The following is a 21,364-nucleotide window of genomic DNA, read 5'->3' on the forward strand; positions in this document are numbered from 1 at the left end:
GCAGTGAAGCCATGGGGTCTCAGGGTATTCTTTACTGGGAGACTTTTTATTATGACTTCAATCGCATTCTTGTTATTGATCTGTTCAGGTTTTAGATTTCTTCATGTTCAATCTTGGTAGGTTGTATGTGTCTAGGAATTTGTCCATTTCTTCTAGGTTTTCTAATTTATTGGCATATAGTTGCTCATAGTTGCCTCTAATGATCCTTTGAATTTCTGTGATATCAGTTGCAGTGTCTCCTTTTTCCTCTCTGATTTTATTTATTTATGTCTTCTTTCTTGGTTTACTAGCCTGGCTAAAGGTTTGTCAGTTTTGTTTATCTCTTTAAAAAAAAAAAGTTTTGTTTCATTGATCTTTTGTATTGTTTTATTCATTTCTATGTCATTTATTTCTGCTCTGATTTTTATTAATTATTTTCTTCTACAAATTTTAGGTTTGGTTTGCTCTTGCTTTTATAGTTTTTAAAGATGCATTGTTAGGTTGTTTGTTTTAAGTTTTTCTACTTTTTTGATGTAGATGTTTATTGCTACAAACTTTCCTCTTACTACTGCTTTTGTTGTATCCTATAAGTTTTTGTACGTATTGTTTCCATTTTTTGTTTCAAGAAATTTTAAAATTTCTTTCTTATTTTCTTAATTGATCCACTGGTCATTCAAGAGCATATTGTTTAATTTCCATGTGCTTGTATAGTTCCCAATGTTCCTCATGTTATTGATTTCTAATTTTATTACACTGTGGTGAGAGAAGACGCAATATAATTTCAATATTTTTGAATTTTTATAAAGACTTGTTTCATGGCCTAACATATGGTCTATCCTTGAGAATGATCCATGCACTGAGGAGAGGAATGTGTATTCTGCAGCCATTGGTTGAAATGTTCTGTAAATATCTATTAGGTCCTTTTGGTTAATAGTGCAGATTAAGTCTGATGTTTTGTTGTTTGTCTTCTGTCTGTATGATCTGTCCAATGCTGAAAGTAGGATACTGAAGTCTCCAGCTATTATTATATTGGGGCCTATCTCTCTCTCTTTAGCTCTAATGATATTTGCTTTATATATCTTGGTCCTCCAATGTTGAGTGCTTATATCTTTACAATTGTTATATCCTTTTGCTGAATTGACCCCTTTACAATTACTTAATGACCTTCTTTGTCTCTTCTTATAGTTTCTTAAAATCTATTTTGTCTGATGTAAGTATAGCTACTTCTGCTCTTTTTTGGTTCCCATTGGCATAGAATATATTTTTCCATTTCTTTCTATTTGTGTCTTTATACATAAAGTGTGTTCCTTGTAGGCAACAGATCATGGGGTTTTGTTGTTTGTTTTTTGAGACAGAGTCTCACTGTCTTGCCCAGCCTGGCATGCAGTGGCACAATCTTGGCTCATTGCAACCTCTGCCTCTCAGGCTCAAGTGATCCTCCCACCTCGGCCTCCTGAGTAGCTGGTACTATAGACACATGCTACCATGCCTGGCTAATTTTTGAATGTTTTGTAGAGACAGGATTTTGCCATGTTGCCCAGGCTGGTCTTGAACTCCTGGGCTCAAGCAATCCACCTGCCTCAGCCTCCCAAATTGCTGGGATTACAGGTGTGAGCCACTGCACCAGGCTCAGATCATGTTTTTTAAATTCATTCAGCCACTCTATACCTTTTGATTGGCGAGTTTAGTCCATTTATATTCAATGTTATTATTGATAAGTAAGGACTTACTTATCAATTTTTTTTTCCTGGTTGTTGTGTGGTCCTTTCTTCCTTCCTTCCTTCCTCCCTCCCTCCCTTCCTCCCTTCCTTCCTTCCGTCTTCCTTTCTGTGAAGGTGATTTTTTTCTGGTGGTATGTTTTAATTGCTTGCTTTTTATTTTTTGTGTATCTAATGTAGGCTTTTTTAATTTGAGGTTACCATGAAGCTTACTAATAATATCTTATAACCGATTATTTTAAACTAATGACAACTTAACATTGATCACAAAAACAAACAAGCAAAGAGAAAACTAATACAAAGTCTACATTTTAACTTCATCACCCCTACTTTTTAACTTTTAGTTGTTTCTATTTATATCTTACACTGTCTGTCTTGAAAAATTGTTATCGTCATCACAGTTGATAGGTTCATCTTTTGGTCTTTCTACTCAGGGCATGAGTAGTTTACACACCACAATTACCTTGTCATAATATTTTGTATTTATCTCTATACTTAGTATTATCAGTGAATTTTGAACCTTCAGGTGTTTTCTTATTGCTCATTAACAAGAACATGAATCACAAATGAATTTTTGTGAACATGAATTTGCGTGTCATCCTTGTGCAAGGGCCATGGTAGTCTTCTCTGCATCATTCCAATTTTAGTATATGTGCAGCTGAAGGGAGCACTGAGCCAGTTTTTACAATATTAAAGTGAGATTTGGAAGACCTAGGGATGCCCAGGTTGCTAATGCTTGGGTTGTACAAGATAAGAAATACTAAAGTCCAGTAAAAGAAAAAAATGCATATTGGTTTGATGTTCTTTGATTATAGTGTTTGATCGTTTTTCAACCATTCTGATTTTAAAATATAAACTTCAGTATATTCATGGAAACAAGGTACAGTTGCTTAGAGCCAGTGTTTCAGCGTTCAAATCCCAGCTTTACCCCTTACTTTTACTTCTGTAATTCAGTCTTCTCATCCATACAATGAAGGTAATAATAATGCTTGCTTCATAACATTATGATATGGTTTGATTCTGTGTCCTCACCTAAATCTCATCTTCAATTGTAATCCCCACGTTTCAAGGGAGGGACCTATAATCCCCATGTGTTGAGGGAGGGAAGCAATTGGATCATGGGGGTGGTTCCTCCATCTTGTTCTCACAATAGTGAGTGAGTTATCATGAGATCTGATGGTTTTATAAGTGTCTGGCATTTCACCTGCTTGCACTTCTCTCTCCTGCTGCCATGTGAAGAAGGTTCTTGCTTTGCCTTCACCTTCCACCGTGGTTGTAAGTTTCCTGAGGTGTTCCCAGCCATGTGGAACTGTGAGTCAGTTAAACCTCTTTTCTTTATAAATTACCCAGTCTCAGGGAAGTTCTTTATAGCAGTGTGAGAATGGGCTAATACAGAGAATTGGTACTGCGGAGAGTGAGGTACTGCTATGAGGATACCTGAAAATGTGAAACCAACTTTGTGACAGGCAGAAGTTGGAACAGTTTGGAGGGCTCAGAAGAAGACAGGAAGATGTGGGAAAGTTTGGAACTTCCTAGAGACTTGTTGAATGGTTTTGACCAAAATGCTGATAGATATGGACAATGAAGTCCAGGCTGAGGTGGTCACAGATGGAGATGAGGAACTTACTGGAAACTAGAGCAAGGGTCACTCTTGCTATGCTTTAGCAAAGAGACTGGTAGCATTTTGCCCTGCCCTAGAGATCTGTAGAACTTTGAACTTGAGAGAGATGATCTGAAATTGGAACTTCCATTTAAAAGGGAAGCAAAGCATAAAAGTTTGGAAAATTTGTAGTCTGACAATGTAATAGAATGAAAAACCCATTTTCTGGGGAGAACTTCAAGCCAACTGCAGAAATTTGCATAAGTAATGAGGAGTCAAATGTTAATCACCAAGACAATGGGGAAAATATCTCCAGGGCCTGTCAGAGGTCTTCACAGTAGCCCTTCCCATCACAGGTTGGGAAGCCTAGGAGGAAAAAATGGTTTCATGGGCCAGGCCCAGGGCCTTGATGCTTTGTGCCATCTCAGGACTTGGTTCCCTGCATCCCAGTCATGGCTAAAAGGAGTCAACATACAACTTAGGCCATCGCTTCTGAGGGTGCAAGTCCCAAGGTTTGGCAGCTTCCATGTGGTGTTGGGCCTGCACGTGCACAAAAGTCAAGAATTGAGGTTTGAGAAACTCTGCCTAGATTTCAGAGGATGTATGGTAACGCCTGGATGTCCAGGCAGAAGTCTGCAGGGGCAAAGCCCTCATGGAGAACCTCTGCTAGAGCAGTGCAAAGGGGAAATACAGGGTTGGAGCCCCCACACAGGGTCTCCACTGGGGCACTGCCTAGAGGAGCTGTGAGAAGAGGGCCACCATCCTTCAGACCCCAGAATGGCAGATCCACCAACAGCTTGCACTGTGTGTCTGGAAAAGCCTCAGACACTCAACACCAGCCATGAAAGTAGCCAGGGAGTGGGGCTGTACTCTGTAAAGCCACAGGGACGAAGTTGCCCAAGGCCGTGGGAGCCCATCCTTTGCATCAGCATGCCCTGGATTTGAGACATGGAGTCAGAGTAGATTATGTTGGAGCTTTAAGATTTAATGACTGCCCCACTGGATTTTGGACTTGCATAGGACCTGTAGTCCCTTTGTTTTGGCCAATATCTCCCATTTGGAAAGGAGGTATTTACCCAATGCCTGTACCTTCATTGTACCTTGGAAGAAATAAAATTGTTTTTGATTTTACAGGCTCATGGATGGAAGGGACTTGCCTTGTCTCAGATGAGACTTTGGACTGTGGCTTTTGACTTAATGCTGAAATGTGTTAAGACTTTGGGGGACTGTTGGGAAGGCATGATTGGTTTTGAAATGTGAGGACATGATATTTCGTAGTGGTCAGGGATGGAATGATATGGTTTGGCTCTGTGTCCTCACACAAATCTCGTCTTGAATTGTAATCCCCATATATTGAGGGAGGGACCTGTAATCCCCACATCTTGAGGGAAGAAAGTGATTGGATCATGGGGGTGGTTTCCTCTATCCTGTTCTCATGATAGTGAATGAGTTCTCATGAGATCTGATGGTTTTATAAGTGTCTGGCATTTCCCCTGCTTGCACTTCTCTCTCCTGCTGCCATGTGAAGAAGGTCCTGACTTCCCCTTCCCCACCATGATCCTAAGTTTCCTGAGGTGTCCCCAGCCATTTGGAACTGTGAGTCAATTAAACCTCTTTCCTTTATAAATTACCTAGTCTTAGGAAGTTCTTTATAGCAGTGTGAGAATGAACTAATACACATTAGTAGCAAGATTAAGTGACTAAATATTCATAAAACCCTCAGAACAATGTCTGACACATGGTGTTTATTAAATAAAAGATTAAAAACTAGAATCTTTTGAGGTCCCTAATTGTCTCCTAGATTTTATCCCTCTTCCCAGAACATATCTGCCTCCTTCCTCTCCTGACCCAGAAGAAAAAGTCTACTGAAAAGCAGAATGCAATCAGTTGACTCTCCCTAGCCTCCACAAAATAGATTCATGTCCGAGGACCAAGAATAAGTAATTGGCTTGATATTGATTTGGTTTTAGGGTCATTCTTTCTTTCCAGTGACTAAGTTGTTCTATTTAGAGCACTAAGAAGTCAGTGATTTACAAAATGGTGTTTTGATTGTGGAGTGAAAAAGAATGGATACCCTCGTAAAATGGCAAAGTTAGTGGAACGGTATTTTGGCTGGGCAGAATATTTCAGGTTATTCCAGGCATTTAAAATCACAGGTAATGATTCTGTCTTAAATCCTTGATTGAAACCTTTTTTCCCACTCAGAAATTCAGACAATAATTCAGAAAATGTACTGTGATGTTTATTACAGTATATTTTATAATAGTGAAAAATTGAAAATAATTTATATGCTCAACAATAGGGACTAGTAAATGAATTATGGTGCAGCCACATACTAAAATTATGCAGCCACTAAAAGATGTATTTCAAAGAGCTTTCAATGACAGTTCGATGTTTTCAGTATAACGTTAAGTGAAAAGAGCAAGACACAAAACAGCATAAAGTGCAGAATCTCAATTTTGTGACAAATATACACACTCACCCAGATGCTCAAAGGAAAAACAAAAAGACGAGAAGAATATATGTCAGAAGCATACTGGTGGTTGCCCCTGGGAGGTGAGGTACTAGGTGTTTTTAATTTTCTTTATATTTTATATGCATATCCCTAAATGACAGGTCTTGACAAAGGTCCACACATTCCTGCTACTGAGATCCCTGAGCTGCCCTATATTTTTCACATCCTGTCTGTCAAACTCTCCTTTCATTATGTGTGATTCCCTTGTCTCCACTTAGTAATTTTCCCTTTTTCTTAAGAGGGAAGATATGGTTTCAGTTGCTTGAAAATAACAGAATATTAATTATTACTATCCCCTAATTGCTTCAGATGCATATATTTTGTATCCTCAACTAAATTGTTAGTTCTTTGACACTATGGACTAGGTCTTTTAGTTTTCTCTGAGTTCTTGGTACATAGAAACTCAAATACTGGGGTTTCCCTTGAATAGGCTGGGAGCCTAAAAAGGCACATAACAAATGTCTTCTAAATGAATACAGGTGACAGAGGCGTAAGTTGTGGGGAAGGTGATACATAACAAACAGCATCTCCTCCCTAATCAGCTGCTGAGGCACATGACCAGGGCTTTTCCAGAGCAGAGCTAGCTTTTAGGGGAAGAAAAAGTCCATGAGTGCTGATCCTGTTATAAAAACACTCTTTCCCCTGCTAGTCATTAACCTGCAAGCCCAAGTCACTGAGAGAGTGCATCAGCAATGCATGCCTGCAGCAGAATCCCTCTCCAGATGAATTTAACTGAGGCTTGGATGGCATAAACAAGGATCGATCCTGGGGACATTTTAAGGGGCCTTTCTGAAGTCAGAAAATGCACACCTGCTTACATACTGAAACCTTCCAACTAGGCTTCTTTTTTTAATGAAACAGTTTCATAGATAATGTCTATTTTGTGCAATAAGTTTCTTTACAAGCATCATGCAATATCTATACCACCCCGCTAAAAGGAAATTGAAGCAAAGGTAAGTATCACTGCCTCTACACTGCACTTGGTAGTCTGTCCTTCGTGTCCATGTGTCTGTCTCCTTGTGTCTCTGCCTGTCTTTCTCCAGCAATCTTTTTGGGTTTTGGTGCTGCTCCCTTGGCCAAGAATGATTCTGCCCATATTTCTTCCTGCCATCACCTGTTCTCTGCTTAGATGCCACCCCCTCCAGAGTCCCTTTTATGATCCCCCATCCCCACGCAAACTTCTCCCCTTCCCTCAGCCTAGACTGGGTAAGATGTCCTCCTGTGTGTCTCCTTTGCACTCTGCTCTCACTCTTCACAGCATGTTTTACACTGAATGGTAATGGTCTGCTCGTCTGTCTTCCCACTAAAAGATCTGCCTCATGCAAACTGCATGAGGCCAGCGACTGGCCCTCGTTCACCCCTGCATTCACTGTGTCAGCATATGGTATAGAGTTCAGTCATTCACTCAACAGACATTTGCTGAATGTGTCCTATGTGCCAGGCTCTGTACTAGGTGCTGGAAACAAACCATGAACAAAAACACAGTATCTAGATTACTTACCTTCTAGCTTGGAAGACAGATGTGAATCTAATAAACATACAAATAAATATTATTAAACATCCATTATTGTACCAAGCTCTGCTCTAGATACTGGGGACACAACAGTGAATCCCTACCCTTGAGGAGTTTACATTTGTAATTACACTGTGATTACCATCCAATAGAGAGATACGTGGTGCCAGAGGACTTATAATAGGGCACTTGACGTGGTCTGCAGGGCGATCAGAGAAGACTTTCCTGAGGAAGTGACCTTGCAACTTCCTAAGCCTGTGCCCCGCCACACTCCATTTATAGTGCCATACACACAATAAATTGAGTGTGTGTGCTATGTGTTTTTGTGTTTGTGTGTATGAGTATCTACATCCACATCTCTATTTACATATAAAGCGCAATATAGACATAGACATAGGTATAGACACACATAGATATATCCTGGGTTCTGAAGGATGAGCAGAAGTTACCTAGGCAAAGAGGAAGGGAAGGAACATTCCTGGCAGCTGGAGGGGTGTAGGCACAGGCTCTGATGCCGATGGCATTACAGTGCATTCATGGAGCTGGATGGAATGTAGAGACAATAGGGATGCGGAGAGAGATGGGACTGGAGAGGTGGGAAGTCAACGGCTGTTGGATGACCAATGAGTCGGCAGCATACACTCACTGTGGGAGGTGTGACCTGCATGCATTTGCCATACTAGTTGAGAACAGTTTCTTCTTCAAGCAGGTGTACATTTCCTGGCTGTCAGTATTTGCTTCCCCTACCAACCTGCTGAGTATTTACTGATTTATTCCAGTTGAAGGGACCACTGATGGATGTGGTGTCCCAGACCTGGCCTCATTCTCATGGTCTTTATTTTTTATTTTTTGAGATAAGGTCTTGCTCTGTCACCCATGCTGGAATGCGGTGGCACAATCATGGCTCATGGCAGTCTCAACCTCCTGGGCTCAAGCAATCCTCCCACCTCAACCTCCCAGGAACTGGGAACATAGGTGTGTTCCATCATACCCGACTAATTAAATTTTTTTTTTTTTTGTAGAGACAGGGTCTCACTATGTGTCCCAGGCTGTTCTCGATCTCCTGGGCTCAAGTGACCTCCCAAAGTGCTGGGATTACTATAGGCATGAGCCACCATGCTCCACCCCCTATGGTCTTTTTAGCAGTTTCTATGTACAGGCCTCTCTCTTCACACCCATGATGTTTTGCTGCCCCTGCATATCCCTTTGCCACACTCCGTAATGCTGATAGACATCAGGGAGCTGGAATATGTTATAAAAATATTGTAAAACACAAGCAGATAGCTTAATCTACAGTCTTCACAGAGTGAAAAAAAATTGGACCACAACATTTTCTAATTTTGTTATTAGAACTCTCTCCTCCTTAAACAAAGCTGAAAAATTCCTTAGGATGATCATGTAAAGTTTCCTTGAAGGATTTCATATTGTGCTTCTAAAACCTATCTTGTGCTTATTGGAACAAACCAGTAAGCTACTCCTTAGTTTGTTTCTCTCTTTTAAAAGGTCTTTTTCATAGAGCAAATTATGTCTAGATGCTAGAATAGGCTCCGATTACTTGTTTGCTTTTCATCTAAGACTCACAGGCTCCTGGTGGGTGGAATGATTCACATTGGACCAAGTGTATGACCCCTGTCCTTGCTGACTATGAGGCTACAGTAGTGACAGCAGAAGGGAGGAAAGAAGACAACAGCATCTCAAAAACAAAAGAACAAGAGATGATGGTGACAACAGGGATTAGGAAGTTACATGTTAGAATGCACAGCAAACAGAAGGAAACAGGGCAGTGAAAAACACACCTGGGCCAGGCTTTGAGCACCAGAGGCTCACGTCTACCACAGATGGCCCACCCGAGGGGAACATCAATGGAATAAAGGCTGGACAAAGGTGAGATGGTGCCGAGCTAGGCTAGATTTGAAAGCAGTCAGGAAAATAATAGATATTGGAAATCAAGAAATCAGGGCATTGAATGATGACAGGAGGGCATGACTTCCCGGAGTTGGAGACATTTCTAAGCAGTTGGCCTCCTATAGATTTCCTATGAGGTGTATCCTGGATCTTCAAGAAGATATCTGATAATTAGATACCAGGGTAAAATGGAACTAGTGAACATATTAATGTCTTTATTTTTTTAATGTATTTTTCTGGTCATAAAAGTAGAACATACAGATGAAAAGTGTAAAGGCAAAAATAATCAAATCCTGTCACCAAGGGAGCTTATTAAGAGTCTTTTTGGGGATTCCCTGTTCAATAAATGGTGCTGGGATAACTGGCTAGCCATATGCAGAAGGATGAAACTCTGGACCACAACTTTTCACTATATACAAAAATTAACTCAAGATGGATTAAAGATTTAAATGTAAGATTCAAACTGTAAGAATCCTAGAAGAACACTTAGGAAACACCATTCTGGACATCAGTCTTGGGAAAGAAATATAACTTAAGTCCTGAAAAGCAATTGCAACAACAACAAAAAAATGGACAAGTGGGACCTAATTAAACTAAAGAGCTTCTGCACAACAAAAGAAAATCATCAACAGAGGAAACACAACCTACAAAATGGGAGAAAATATTCACAAACTATGCATTTACCAAAGGTCTAATATCCCGAATTTATTTGGAACTTAAACAATTCAACAAGCAAAAAACAAATAGCTATTAAAAAGTGAGCAAGAGACATGAGCAGACACTTCTCAAAAGAAGACAGATAAGCAGCCAACACACATATGCAAAATATTCAACCTCATTACTCATTAGGGAAATGCAAATCAAAACCACAACGAGATAGCATCTCACACCAGCCAGAATGGCTACTATTAAAAAGTCAAAAAATAACAGATACTGGTGAGGCTGCAGAGCAAAGAGAACACTTATACACTGTTAGTGGGAATGTAAATTAGCTCAGTCACTGTGGAAAGCAGTTTGGAGATTTCCCAAGGAACTTAAAACAGAACTGCCATTCAATGCAACAATCCAATTACTGGGTATATAGCTCCAAGAAACTAAATTGTTCTACCAAAAAGACACATACACTGATATGTTTCTCACAGCACTATTCACAGTAGCAAAGACATGGCATCAACCTAGGTGCCCATCAACGGTAGATTGCATAAAGAAAACGTGGTACTTTTATACCTTGGAATACTATGCAACCATAAAAACAATGAAATCATGTTCTATGCAGCAACATGGATGCAGCTGGAGGCCATTATCCTAAGCAAATTAACACAAGAACAAAAAACCAAATATCACATGTTCTCACTTATAAGTGGAAATTAAACATGGACATAAAGATGGCAACAATAGACACTAAGGACTACTGGAGTGGGAATGGAGGGAAGCAAGGGTTGAAAAACTATTGAGTACTATGCTCACTACCTGAGTGATAGAATCAGTTGTACCCCAAACCTCAGCACCATGCAACATACCCATGTAACAAACCTGCGTGTGTACTCCCTGAATCTAAAATAAAAGTTGAAATTATTTTTTTTAAAGACTCAGGTATTTCCTTAGGTCTTTGTTTTATCTGTGCATATGCTAGCACCCTCAAACTTTCCCCCCAAATAGGAAATAATATGAAATATTCCATGTTGTAACCTGCTTTTCTATCTTAAACATATATAAAGTTGTTCTATATCAATATATATAATTTTGTATCACTTTAATGACTAAATAGTATTCAATCATATGGATTTAAGTAATTTAATCTAGGGGCTCAAAAGTTTTTTTTATTTTTAATCATTATAAATAATGTTATAATGATGTGTTTGCTGATAAAATTCAGTACATAGCTATGTTTATCTTAGGATAAATTCCTACAAGTAGAATTGATAGGATAAAGGACATACATGTTTTTAAAGAATATGAATACTATTCCAAATTTCCCTTATAAAGGTCATGCCAGTTTATACTCCTGGGTCCTTCTATCAGCATATAAGCATTCCCATTTTTTCACTTTCTCAATAACACGTACTTTTCAAGATGTTAATTCAGGGGAACACTGTCCATGCTAATTAAGCAGATTTGAAGGGAAGCACACATCAAATTCTTGTTATTGCAGTTTTCTCCCATTCTCAGCCTTTCTCACACTCCCCTACACTCTCCCCTTATTTCTTCTTGGCATTATTTGGGTACCCATCTATCTCTTGCATTAAAGTTGCTTAGAAGGAATCCCTACCCTTGAGTTCCTAACAAAATCCTTGCCAATGTTGTCCATAGTCAGCACACTCATTTAATTATGCATTCATTTGTTCCAACATTTATCACGGGCCTACCAAGCACTGAGCACATCCGTGAAACAAAACACAGGGCCAGGCGCGGTGACTCACGCCTATAATCCCAGCACTTTGGGAGGCCGAGGTGAGCGGATCACGAGGTCAGGAGTTTGAGACCAGCCTGACCAACATGGTGAAAGCCCGTCTCTACTAAAAATACAAAAATTAGCTGGGCGTGATGTTGCACGCCCATAATCCCAGCTAATCAGGAGGCTGAGGCAGGAGAATCGCTTGAACCTGGGAGACGGACATTGCAATGAGCGAAGATCATGCCACTGCATTCCAGCCTGGGCGACAGAGCGAGACTTCGTCTCAAAATAAACCAAATCAAAACAAAAAAAGAACACACAGTTGTCACACTACCTGGACAGTGTGTTTTTTACCATGGAGTTGAAAAGGATTTTACCATGGAGTTGAAAAGAAGAAACATACACATTTCAACAACAGTGATCAAGCATTCATGATGTAGCGGGACCCCAGAATACAGAAATTAAAAATACCTAGCCTGTGACCTCTAGCAGCTTATGATTTCATGGAGAAGAGAGACCATAGACAAAGAATTTCACCATCATATGGTTAGTGCTATGGATGTCACAGTCCTGTGCAAGCAGAGGGCACTAAGTTGTGGTGGGGAAAGAATGAGATTCAGAATCAGGCAGCCTAGGTATGAATTTATGATTTTTCAACTTTCTAGTTCTGTGACCCTAGGCAAGCCACTTGATGCCTGTTTTCATATATCAAAGTTAATGTGCACATCAAATGAAATAAGGTGTGTGCAGGGCCCTGTTACACTACACGGAGACACTCGGTAAATTGTTGCTGTTAGCAGGGTATGGTTAGGGATGGATTCTTAGAAGAGGAGGGGCTGGAACGGGAATCAGAAGATGTTGCATCATTGGGCACAAAAGGTGGAGAAAGGAATTCCAAGCAAGGGAACAGCACTTGCAAAGTGGGGACATGAAAACACGTGACTTGTTTGGAAAATTATGGAAGTTTCGTGGTGTAACATAAAATGAGAGATAGGGAGGGGCAGAAAACAACGAACAAGAAGTAGGCAAACGATCTGCAGAGAGCTTTGTAAGTCACAGTGAGGAGCATGGATGTTATCTTCTGTAGCTGTGCTGTCCAATACAGTAGCCACTAGCTGCATGTGCCTATTTAAATTTAAATTAACTAAAAATAAATTGAATTTAAAATTCAGTTCATCAGTCACACTAGCTGCATTTCAAGTACTCAGTAGCTGCATACAGGTAGTGGCTACTATATTGGACAGACACCATTGTAGAGACTTCCCCTGGACAGTGCTGCCCTAGAGCCTTGCTACTCAAAGTGATCTGCAGATGAGCAGCATTGGCCTCACCTGGGAGCTAGTTAGAAATGCAAGGTCCAGGCTCCACCTGAGACCTACTAAATTAGAATCCACCTTTTAACAAGATCCATCCCCACCTTCACGGCAGGTGATTCACGTGAATGTGGAAGTTTGAGACGCGCTGCTCTCTAGAATAAGGAGCCATTGAAAGGCTTAAGCAGGAGCAGCATGGTCAAACCCACGTTTTATAAGTTTGTAAGTGGGAGGATGAATAAGAAGAGGGCAAGACCAGAGGAAGAGAGACCAGTCAAGAGATGGTGGCAACAGGGCTGCTGCTGCATTTGAGTAAGTTAGTAAAAGGTACCTCTTCTGGATAGAAGCACCAAACAGGCGTGATGAGCAAAGTCAGGCTGGATTTAAACTCTCCCTCTGGCGAGGCACCCCTGGGCAGTGAGCACCCTGCATGAGCTTACAAGGCAGCATGGTGGCAATTGTCCAGGTGGGTGATGAGGAAGGCCTGAACTACATGGCTTGAGGATATTGATTAACAGAAAAAAGCCACCACTACATAGGGTAGTGTTTCATAAAACACCATGTGCTGTAGGAGGAGAGGGCAGCGGCAGGCGTAAGAGAGTAAGGCTGTGCCCTGCAAGAAGCAGAAGGGAGGGCTGGCCTCTTCACATCACGTGCTAATGGGCTGCCCTGCTCTGTGGTGTCCCTGTCTCATTTCCCATCAGGAAAGTGATTAAACTAATTGCCTTTAACCAGTGCTGTATGTCAGGCATATAATACCCATAATTTGGGGTTTGAATACAATTGCAGTAGATTATACTAATCACAGGAAAACTTCATTAAACTAATATGGGTTTATTCAAAAGAGGGTAGTTTTAAGCAATCAGTGCTCCCTAGTTGAAGTGGTGCTTTCTTGTTTTATAATAAAATATATTGGATAATTCAAAACTCTGTTAATTGGAACTCCATTTTTTTTAAAATGGACTTTTTAGAAAATGTTAACCCATTTGAAAATGTGGTCATCTTTTAAACCATGAGCCATAAAGAAAAAGAAAACTTAGAAGCAACCTTAAAGTAGAAGATCTTGAAACTTAGTTCTCTCTATTTTGAATACTTTTGGATTTCTGGGACAGGGCCCCTGTGGTAGAGGGATGCAACCAATTTACAATGAACCAGCAGGAAGGGAGTTGAAGGAATATATGCAAACCTCACACTCCTCCCTCTCCCTCTTCTTCTCCTGGCATCCCCCCACCCCCTGCCACCCCACCATTGGCCAAACCTAACAGGAGGCCAGGTTGGTAAGGGAACCTGTTGCTGCAGTCCATTCAGGAGAGACTTCCAAAACACAAAGCAAGGTGGAAAAGAGGAAAGAATGAATCCGCAAGAGTGAAGGGTGTGAAGGGTAAGTAACCAGCACCTGCCCCACAAGCACACTCACAGTTATCCACAAACATATTTGCGTAACACCTTACAGTTAGCAAGTACTCAACTTTCAAACATTTTTCAAATAAGTACCTGACCCATAGCAGGTACTCCATATATATTTATTGGGCAAATCAATGAAATATATTATTTGTCACTGAATTGAATTTTTCTATTTCCAATAATTGGGCATCTTTATAAATTATTTTATTGTGGAATAATACACATAAAATTTACCATTTTATCCATTTTAAAGTATACAGTTTGGTGCCATTAAGTACAGTTGTGATGTTGTGCCACCATCATTCCCATCTTGTTCCAGAAGTTTTCATCATTCCAAATGGAAACCCCATATGACAAATTATTTTTGAAGTGACAGACTTGTTTTTCATGCAAAGATTTGTGAAAGGCAAAGGATTTATAAGATCTATTAGATAGTATGATAATTTTCCTATTAGTCAAGATTTTTAAAAAAGACTTCAATATTATTTTATCAATAGAAACAGTGAAATACATAGAGCAGTTACATAGAAGTAACATACAAACAGCAGTTAATTCAAACATAGAACCTGAGTATTTGAGGAAATAACTTCCGTTGACTACCTTGATTGATCAAATTGGCCAGAAAGTCGATTAATTTTTCATTTCAGTTGGACTATAGAGAGATGCTAATGCCCTAATAGCACATCCTTCTTCCTTCTCAAATGATGGAATATCCATTTTCAATTCCCAAGCTTTGCCAATGAAGCCAAATAAATCTCTAAAGAGTTTTGATAACATAATTTGACAATCTCCGTCAGCCAGTTCATGGCAGATGGGAAGTCTAGTCCTGGTTCTGCCATCACTAGCTGCATGCATACAGGAGCAATCTGGCCTCCCTTATCTGTAAAACGGGGGTTTTGGGGGCTGGACTTTGATTTCCTAAGATCCCTGGCAGCTCTAACATCCCCTGTGACTCTAGCTCTGCCCACAAACCTCTGAAGCTTTCACTGGAAAATGCTCTTAGTCTATGCACATCAAATATCTAAACACACAGTATTTACCCTTCTGATGAAACAGCCAGAGTGGAATTTGACCTTTTCAACGAATCATGGATGTGAGAGCCAACATTCTCTGCACGTAAAGCCAGCTGGGGACAGGTTTAGCATTTGGGCATGAAAGTAAGGCAGATTTGTTGACTAACATGTTTTCAGTGAGTATTTTAATGATATGGGGAAGCTAGTTCTGACCTATTTTCAGCAGCACAGTTTTCCCTACAGAACTGGTTGACTGGCACTAATTCATCCCCATTCTCCCACCTGGTCTCCTTGGTAACCAAGGGCCTAGATCTATGAGATATTTGCAGGACATCTGGCTGGGATTAAGGCACAGACTAGTGCTATCAGAGATCAAGCCCATAGCCTTGGCCTTTGAAGATCCCAAGTGAATTAAAGAACCGCAACCACAGGCAGGGATGTGGAACCACCCAACCCTGCTGCTGAGTCAGGTTAGCACAGCAGCTGAGAATGCAGGCTCTGCAACCAGGCTGCTTGAAACTAAACACCAGCCTGTCCCTTACTTATAGTGGAACCTTGGGCAAGTTAATTTGACTCTCTGGGCCTCAATGTCCTCCTCATTCATAAAATGAGTTTAATAAAAGTACTTTCCTCGTATGGCTGTTGACAGAATTAAATGCATTAAAATACTAAGAGAATCTAGCCCCGTACATAACAAGCGTCCATTACAAATTAGGCAGTGGTAATAGCAATGTGATGACCAGTAGCTAGGTTTAACACCAATAAGAAAAACAGGGATTTTCAAGACAACCACATGCAGCATTGTTTTAGGGAGATCCATAGCAAAGATGGTAGGACTTTAAAAATGTAGACTTGAAAGCCTCTGCTAGATTCCCATGACCAAGTATGCAAGGTTAGACTATCAGGGCAGGGATCTCAACACAGTAAAAGGCTGTGGAGATTTAAGATCATAGGTTTTGGCGTCAGATAGATGTGAGTTGGGATACTAGCTCTGCAGATCACTAGCTGTGCGAACTGGAGTAAGTCCATCTATTGGAGCCTTGCTTTCCTGAAATGTAAAATGGGGATAGAAGCAGAACCTGTCCCAGAGGGTCGTGCTAATGACTAAATGGAAAATGCATGCAAAGTCCTCAGCATACTGCCTGGAACATAGCAAACCATCAATAAATATTAATGGCTATTATTACTAGGTCCGATGATGCACATATGACCCCAGTTTTCTCCCGTATTCCTAAGTTTATTCACTTACTCATTCATTTCATCTGTCAAACATTTGTCAGTACTAGCTTTGTGCTTTTTATCAAATGGGACACCAAGGAATTAAAAAATGATTAAGAGATGAGGTTCATGCGCCTAACTATCTCACAGACTAGCCCAGAAGTGAGTCATAGATACTCCAAGTAACAGGAGGGCCACTGCCCAGCCCCCTATGCACAGTTTGGGATCACAGAAGGGAGCAGCCGCAGGAAGCAAGAGGCGGGTCAGGATTAAAGGAGGTGTGTGGAAGAGGCTCTCATGGCTGAGGAAAGGCTGTATGGCCTAGCAGTGAGGGGCACAGGCCCTAGACTCCAAGGGTCTACACTCACAATTCCAGCTCTGCCACCATGAGCTCCTGTGACTTGGTTAAGCTACTTTATTTCTCAGTGCCTCAGTTCCTCTCAGTTACAAATGATAAAATGAAAATACTTACAGAATTAGGGAGTGAAAACATTGGAAGCATTGAACTGTGCCTGACTTGTAGTAAAAGTGATTGTTATGGCATAGGTAAGAGAATGGGAGAATTCTCCAGGCAGGTTAGTGATCAGAAGCTTCCTTTTTTCCTTTTTAAATGAGATATGCCCACGTAATCCTGCCACTGTGGTCCTCAAAGTCCAGAAAGGTGAACCCTCTTAGTTTATCTCAAGAAAAGCTTAATTTAGCTATGGCTTATCAGAAACACACGTGGCCCCTAATAGATTATATTTCTAGTATATACTATATATATTATCTACTATATATGTTGCATGCATGTAATACATATATATGTCTTCACTTTCCCTTTGGGCCACTTTTCAGCAAGCACTGATTCAATATTATGTGGCACACAGAAACCACTTCCCCTTGGCCTCCTGGCATCCCACCCCCTCAATACTCATCTCCCCAGGTCCCAGCCTCACGCTGTCATTGCCCTGGGGTGGAGCTGATGAGTGTCATCTTGCAGGGCCCTCCATAGTTTCCTGACTGGGGTCCTGTTTGCCTGTGTTTTCAAATTCTTTAGGTAGAGTACCCACCACAAAAGCCAGCCTCTTTCATGCTAAAATCAATCATCTCCCATAGAAAAATATGTACCTATTTTATGTTAAAAGACCCCCTCTGCACTAAGGCAGAACAAAGAAAAACAATAGGGGTGGCCATAGCATTGAACCAACAGGAAATATGTTAAGAAATTTTCTACTTAATTCCCCACACAGAGGTCTGGCATAGAGACCATTTCATGGCTTTCTTTATAAGGTCACTCAATGCCAAGCTTAAGCCCCTGAGGTCTAATTTAGGAGGGTTAAGAACTTAACAGAGAATTCTAAGAGCAGCTGGGTAGATGCATCATTCCCTAAACCCCATTAGGATCCTGATTCCAACAGCATCAAAAGTCTTATCTCCTGACCACCAGTGACTCAGTGAGCAGCCTGGCTCAGTGTGTCACCATGATGCTTGTCAGTGGATGCATCTGGCTTCACCGGCCATATGGTGGTTTGGAAGAGCTCTTTTATAGTTTGATGGTTTGGAAATGACTGGGGCTGTCTTCACATTCTGTGCTGTTCACTCATTTCTGTTGGAGAAGAGTGGCTGCTTCCGGGGTTGACTTTGCCTTTGACACTGCTGATGGAAGCCTTACAAACTGATGTTTTTCATCATTCAAGCCATAATATCTTAACCTGTTAAGGCAGATAGGTAAGAACTAGTAGCTTAGGAGCAAGTTGTCAACAAGCAGCATTTCTTGAACAATTAAGATGTGTCAGACATGGTGTTGGTGGCTGGAGATACAGGGAGATAAACAAGACAAATAGGTCAGACTAGTCAGGGAGAGAGATGAAAATGGTGATCACAGTCAAGTGGGACAAGTCCATAGGAGAGGGTGTGTGGGAGGCCAGGGGAACTAAGTGAGCCAGAAATAGCTTCCAAAAAGTAGCTCCACTTGAGTTATAAAAAAAGAGTACCATTAATTGAGCACCTACCATGCCTAGGTCCTCTCCCGTATATTTCACTTGTGTTATTTCAATTAATTCTCTCACCAAAGACACACAGCTAATAAGCAACAGAGTTAGGGTTTGAATCTAGGGCAGTTTGAACCAAAACCCATTCCACTCCATCCCACTGCTGAGAAACTAGGCAGGCCTGGGACAATGGGTGGGAAGACAGGATCTCAGGCCAGGGAAACAGCCCCAGTAATGGGAAACAACTGTGGACTCTAAGCCAAACAGAAATGGCAAGTGTAGAAATCCTTTCCCAGGCCTGCAGCAGCGTGTAGCACATTCTGTTACTGAGCCCCGAAATGGCCTTAGACTCCTTCTCAATTCACTCCTGCAGGATCACTATGAATCAGTTTTGAAAGCTATTTGCTAAATGGAATAACTAGATAAATCTGGAAGGGCCATAGGGGTTCTAAAGGAAACTCGCAGAGCCAAAGGCTCAGGAAGGACACTTTTTTCCAAGTTCTCAGTTGCCTCAGAGGGAAGAACGCTACCCCTGGAAATTCTACTACTCAAATGCTGAGGCTAATGCTTACTTAAGGAACAGGACCTGAGTTCAAGGTTAAGGTGCCTTTCTTTGATGTTGCAATCCTGGTATTAGCTACCAGGAGACACTTGTTGACTAGCCCAAATCTAGACTCTAGAATGGCCCTGAAAGCTTGGTAAGAAGTGCTCAAACTTGGGCTTTGCATTGAATATGTAAGAACAGATTCACATCAGCTACTTGCTTTGCTCTCCTATCTAATTAAAGCACTCTTACTATAGTTACAGAGAAGCATTAAAGGCTACTCACCTTTGGTTGAAATGTTTATATTCAGCTGCACCAACTTGGAAGATCACTTTGACCCAGCCAGAACTTTGATTAAAAATCTGCAACATTTTCTGCCTCTACAGTTTTTGAGCACTTGGCTGATGTTTGATGCCCCATTGGGATTAATCTCCATTTCCCATTAAAAGGAAGTAACTATTTCTCAGGTAGTTTTTGTGTGTGTGTATGTGCTGGCTGCAATATCTTTGCAATATCCTTGCAGGGGCTCCTGTGGGCTTAAACATATGACATTCAAAAAATAATATGTAAATGAGTTTCTATCCATTTTATCAAGGGGGTTGTTTTCTCCATTTGTAATCTGTTTTTATGATTTTATTCTTCCTGCAGGAAAAAAGAAGTTAGAGGTGCATTCAGCACATACCCATAACATTGAGATCAGCTCTCTGTGATGAAACTGGAAGCAAATTCCAGATGAGAGCGCCAATTGTTCCAGAAAAGCATAGCAAAGCCCAGTGTTCTTGACTAAGTTGTCACACACAAAGCAGAACCTTTGATAAGAGCCATACAACATCTGTTGCCTGGGTAACCATCAATCCATCAAGCCAGCCTTGAGTCATAAACGGTGAGAGGAGAAGGGCTGCCAGGAAAAAGGGGTGTACAGATACCTCTTGTTCCTCTCCACCTCCAGATGTGGCCTGAGGCTGCCATGCAAGGTTAATAGAAGCCTACTGTTGTGTCCCTACAGACCTAAAAGACCCCTCTTACCTTAACCCTAATTCAAGGATTCTTGGATCTCCATTAGTCTTATTACAAAACCTCCTCAGGTTCTTATCAGTGCTTAGCACCTTACCAGCCCTAAGCCATACTCCTCAAAATGCCAGTCCACTGATTGGCACTATGTTGTTCACAGGATGCTTCCTGGACTGCACTTCAGTAACACTAGACTAGGGTGTCCTCAGGACAACCGTGGCGGCTCACCAGAGCTCACGTGCTTCCTGTCACTTTCACTTCAGACTGTGCTGATGAGAAATCTACTATATGGTTCTGCTTTCCATCACATCCAAGATGCTGCACACAAACTGAGAGAGAAAAATTGATAAATATGGCTTCACTGAGCAACTAGTCCTAGTTCTGTACCAACACTCCTAGGTATATTCCCAAAAGAACTGAAAATAGGTGTCAAACAAAAACTTGTACATGAATGTTCATAGCAGCACTATTTACCTCCCATAGCCAAGGGTTGGAAACAAACTAAATGTCCATGGATGGATGAATGGATAAATAAAACGTGGTATAGTATACAATGAGAAATAGTATTTGGCCATAAAAAGGAATGAAGTGCTGACACCTGCTACTACATAGGTGAAACTTGGAAACATACTAAGTAAGTGAAACAAGCTGGACACAAAAAGTCACATATAGTATGATTTCATTTACATAAAATATTCAGAATAGGTAAATTAGTACAAACAGAAAGCAAATTAGTGGTTGCCAGGGATTGGAGAAGAGGAAGTATGAAGAGACTTCTTAATGGATACGAGGTTTCCTTTTGAAGTGATCAAATGTTTTAGAACAACATAGAGGTAATGGTTGTATAACATTGTGGATGCGCTTAATGCCACTGAATTGTACACTTTAAAAACTTAATTCTATGTTATGTAAATTATACATTCATAAAAAGCAGTACAATGAAATTTATTATTTTAAAATCAGAAAAAACAGAAAGAAAAACATTACCCTAAAATTCTACCACCCCAAACCAAATACTGTTCCCAATTTATTCCATGTATGTTCCATAGTAATAATTCATACTGCACATACAATTTATACTTTGTCTTAAAACTTAATGTTAATTCCAGGATGGGAACAGTGGCTCATGCCTGTAATCCCAACACTTTGAGAGGCTGAGGCAGGCAGATCACCAGAGGTCAGGAGTTCAAGACCAGCCTGTCCAATGTGGTGAAACCCTGTCTTTATTAAAAATACAAAAAAAAAAAATTAGCTGGACTTGGT

The 21,364-nt window shown here is 40.7% G+C and overlaps 1 non-coding gene across 1 annotated transcript; it reads right to left on the reverse strand.

Moving 5' to 3' along the window:
- Positions 1 to 2,261: 2,261 nt before the first annotated feature.
- On the reverse strand, positions 2,262 to 2,368 carry LOC112134744 (U6 spliceosomal RNA). Its single transcript, XR_002916107.1, has one exon. It is a non-coding gene; the product is annotated as a U6 spliceosomal RNA (small nuclear RNA).
- Positions 2,369 to 21,364: the final 18,996 nt, after the last annotated feature.

The sequence above is a fragment of the Pongo abelii genome, chromosome 7 (assembly GCF_028885655.2).
Source record: "Pongo abelii isolate AG06213 chromosome 7, NHGRI_mPonAbe1-v2.0_pri, whole genome shotgun sequence".
NCBI classification, from domain to species: domain Eukaryota; kingdom Metazoa; phylum Chordata; class Mammalia; order Primates; family Hominidae; genus Pongo; species Pongo abelii.